Genomic DNA, 5,087 nt, shown 5'->3' on the forward strand with positions numbered 1-5,087 from the left:
AGGATGAAATATTTGAATTTGATGCATAATTTGGGCTCTGGATGACCCTGGCTTGGATGTCGACCAGCTGATTCCCTGAAGTCTTTCGAGAGTGGGTCCCTAGTGGCAGAGGGGAAGTGTTTGAAAATGTATGAGAACAATTTGGGGTGTTTACACAATGCAAAACTACAATTATGGATCCTATCAGATCTTTACTAAGATCCAAACTTAATCACTTTTTTCAAAACCCCATGAGTCCAATATATTAATTATAATTAGATATTTCAGACCCAAAAGTATGTGGGTTACTTGGATCCTCTCCCAGATCCAAGTCCAAAATGATTTTCAAATCTACTGAGTCTAACTCGCTCCAATTGGATATTCCAGACTCGAAACTACGTAGGTTGATTTTATCATATCCTTAACAAGATCTAGATCCAAATACCTCTATCAACCTCATAAATCTAAGTTTAACAATTGGTTAATCTATATTCTCACACTTAAATAAACTATTAAATTTTATTAATTAAAGATAATTGACAAATAATTGCTAATTAATTAGCCAAAAAATGGTAATTTATGATAATTTACTAAAGGCTTGAATAATTGCCTAAAAATTTCTTTTAATTTATTAAAAAATTCAAAGAAATTTGCAGACTTTATATATATTGTACCAGAATAGCTTAATGAACAAGTTCATGAGTGACTGGAATTGCCTGATCTGATGAACAACCATGGTTGAAAACCAAGACAAAGCTCCACCTTCAAAACTTCTTGAAAACCTTCTGATCAAGGCTCGATCATTATCGAGATAATTAGAACATGTATCCAAGAAGAGGGTGACTTGAGTTTGGGGATTCCCTATCTCGTTGAATTTGACCAACTTGAGGGAGGTAAGACCCAAAGGTTCATTGTCTTTAGCTGGGATAAAATCCTGAATCTCATATAGAGTTCTTTCTCCTTTAGCTCAATTCATTTGGTGGGCCACATTTTAGAGTTCCTCTTTAAGGTTCCAAGCCCATTCTTTATACTCATTAGAAGACACAATTCTGCCTATTGAGATTACTATTTCTGACACACTAATAGATTGGATCTTTTTGATAGGTGCAACCTAGCTCCTTCACTTATGGACCTGCTTGTAGCATCTTAATTTAGCCTTATTCTCTAGAAACTTTTGTTGTAGCTCTTGCATCGTCAACCTTGGGGCAACATTAGAGTTTTCTACTTCCAAAATGGATCCTCTTAAAGGTTCCTGAGCCACATGTTTGCCTTTGTGCAACACGACATGCTAGACATCTTCTACTTCATCTTCTGGATCTGTTTCAACATACTGAAGTTTTTTCTCATCCTCTTCTTCTTTTGGATCAAACTAATTCAGATCTTCTTCAATAGGTTCATTAGTGGATCTCTTTGCAAATAGGAGCACTCCCATGTCTTGCGATTGAGTATCAGCTAACAAAGCTCTTAACTCCCTAATGTTTCTAGGTAGCTTTCCTGGATTTTGGATCATATACTTAGGTTGGTTAGGGTTTTGAGAACTCTGACCCAAATCCAAAATTGGATTCCTTAGAGGATCTATGGGATCTATTGGTGGAACCATGGTCTAGGTCTAATTCAAACAATAGTCCAAACAAATCACACAGCACACAGATCAAGTTTTTAAAAAATGGGCTTGCTAGTTCTCCTTGAAAGCTTCACGAATTTGCGAAGTCTGCTCTAGGTAGGTTCTAATAGGACAAGCTTTTTTCTATACCAAACCTTTCACGATATAACTGAATTAAGGTTCCTTGTACTGCAAGGGGCTTATCAGTCTCCTTGGTCTACCACCGATATAACCAATTTGATGGCTTTTGTTATTAGTGGGGGATCTGAAGATCCAAAATATAGGACGTGATAGGGTTTTACAAATCTACACAAAAAATCAGAGTCTCTGTAATCAAAGTCCTAAGAAAGAGGATAAAAATTAGAGAACATAGATGATGCATGCATTTGTTTTCAATCAAAATGATTTTCTAACTTGATAAGAGTTTGATATTTTCTTAAGAAAATCTAGATGACATGCAATTTCTCAACAAGGTTTTTTAGGTTATTTCCTAAACTAGAGTTAGGAAAATGAAACACAATCTACCTAGTGTTTTTACTCAAAAACAAAAATAAACACCCAAGAAAACACTATGGTTTTTTATCCAAAACAATTTTCACACGACAAAAAAAAATGGATAAGATTTTGGATCCAGATATGAATTTTATCCAAAAGATTTACTTGGATTCAAACACCACAAATAACACACAAGATCAGGATGCAAACACAAGTCTCAGGAATGGGAGCTCTAAAACCCAAAAGAAAAATAAATCTGATATAAAAAGAGTGGTGTTTACCCAAAAATTTTCTAAGTCAAGAAATAGCAGCAGATGTTGTTACTGATTTTTTACTCTAAAAATGATAAAATTTGGAAAAACTCTAACCAAAGAAAAGAAATAAAATAAAAAGATCTTTCCAATGGCGTATGGAATGTAGGAAACCTATAAATGGTGTTGAGATATGCTCCCTAGAAGGTTCCTAAAACAAGTGTTGAACGAGTGTTGTTGCCCTTATTTTGACTGATACTACCTATTTTTTGGCTACTTATGGCAGAAACCCAAAAAAATAGCAAACGAGATAGAGAAAAAGGAGTCTGCTATCTTTCTAACGTCACTAGAATCACAACAATTTGATAAGCGGTTGGGGAGTTAGGCCTTTGAGAATGCAGATTGATTGACTATTTCACCACATAGGAAAAATACTGAAACACGATTTTGAATCAGAAAAATGAAAGCCTTAGAGGGATTTTCATCTCCGACTCAAAACTAGACAAACCTAGATCTGAATCTCAGATTTTAACGAGTCCAAAAATATGTTTTTTTTATACTTGGTCTCTAAGTTACAAATAAAAGGGTAGGTATTTTCACTAAAAAATAGTCACTAAAATGACTATTTCTTACTATTCACACTTATTTTCAGAGGCTGCAGAAATAGAATCTGAAGATGAGCCAAACATATGAAACATAGCCACATTTGTATCCTTTCCAACGAGCCTATAAATGTCAAAAACTAACTTATAAAAGAGAGATTTGACTATCAATCTAACAGTGTTCGACAGAACAGAATACCAAAAAAGGAGATTATGGATATGAGGTGGATTCAATATCTGAAAATCACAAAAATAATGAATCTACGAACCTCATAAGGCCGGTTTTCTAGAAACTCAGATCTTGGAGTTAAGAAAATGGTCCCACCATGATTTCTATTTTGTGGATCCCTCTCAGATTTTGAAAAACAAAAGCAAGGGTTTTTCTACTAAAAGATGTTTTTTCTTTGAAATGGACCCAAAACTAGATTGAATAATGATTTATTTTGATAGATTAGATTCCAAAGCATGTATCATGATCATATGATACATGCTTTGGATGGTAGATGATGTTTAGATATTGTCCACGTGTTGATACATGATTAAAAATTGATATTCTACATTTATACTTGAGTTTTCTTATTTTTCTCATGATTTATATTGTATTTTCTCATGTTGTCTTGATTTTTCTTGACCAACGTATTACGGTAAAATAAATCTACCTCTCAAATCAGATCACCAATGGCCAAACCCCTTTATAGAAACCTTCCAGACATCTTGGAAGTATTCAGAAAAATATTGGGTCTTATTGATGGTACGAAAGTAAAAGTTATGGCTTCTACAACCCAAGACAAAATTTTTATCCTATGTGCAAAGTGATTCTTGATAGTCGGTCTTAGAGAAAATCTAATAAATCAATGATTTTGAGTTAATGGCTGATTTTTGAATATGTCATTTACATCATATGAATAGGTCTGAGAAAAAAAATGTTTCATTTTCTATAAATCTTGAAGGCTCACACAAATCATGAAAAATTCAAGATTTTTTCAGAAGGACTAGATCTAGAACTGACTCAGGCAGGGTTCGGTCTAGAAAATCTAGAAAATTTATATAATAGATTTTTTTGACAAACTCAAATGATTCTAAAAGCTAAAAAGCATACCTTTTACCAAATAATTTGGGAGGATGAAATCCCTCTCTGATTGAGTCTGGTGATTACTTTTTTAGGAAGCAAGATTCTGGCAGGTTCTGTTAAAACAGAAAAATAGTCTCAGATTCATGAATTTCTACGAGCAAACAAAATCATTTTTCTTAGATCTATCACTTGAATTTGAAAGTTAATAGCCTCTGATATTATTATAAATTTTTATGGAGATATATCTATTCAGTTAGATGGTCTGTCAGACCTGTGAACAATATATAATTTTTGACTTTATACAGTTCTTGATTTTTTAACAATATCTTAACTTGTGAACTTATTTTGCTAAAATCATGTGTTTGCTTGTTAAAGCATGATCATGATTGCATGTGTGTGCAACCTTTATGTATGAATGTGGGCATATAATATAAAATGTAAATCATGTATATTTTGATATTAATTGTTTCATGAATATGTTATATGCAAGCATGTTGATTATGAGACTGCATGTTAAAACATGAGTTTTAAGTATATTGGGTCATTTAGTGCGCATAGGCATACATATATAAATTACATATGTATGACTTGAATGATGTATGTAAAAAATATGTATATTTGAGGTTTAGATATTTCATATTATGAAATACACATATTTTGAATTATGAGATATAATTGATTTAATTAATCGAATACACATGCTTTGAGGTTCAATTTATGAATGTATTGATTTTAAATAATATAAAATATGATGTTACATGTGATTGTGTTGCAATGTCAATACATATGATGATGCGAGTCTATGTGATGTTGAAATGCCACATGAGCTGAGGTTATGAATGCATGCAATAAAAGTTTAAGCTCAATGATGAAGCTATTGGGTAGTAGAACCTTGTTGATATGCTAACATGAGATTACATGTTGAATTGCCATATGATTGTAACATATGATGTGATGCATGTTGAATGTATACCTGCTTGTGCTCGAATAGGTGGCTATTGACCTTGTGAGCGGTTAACTGTGTTTATACATGTATGACAATAGATTCATTAAGAAACTATTCTAAAGGAAATATCTGTGAGGGT

This window comes from Nuphar pumila, chromosome 8 (genome assembly GCF_984573655.1).
Source record: "Nuphar pumila chromosome 8, dmNupPumi1.hap1.1, whole genome shotgun sequence".
Taxonomy (NCBI): domain Eukaryota; kingdom Viridiplantae; phylum Streptophyta; class Magnoliopsida; order Nymphaeales; family Nymphaeaceae; genus Nuphar; species Nuphar pumila.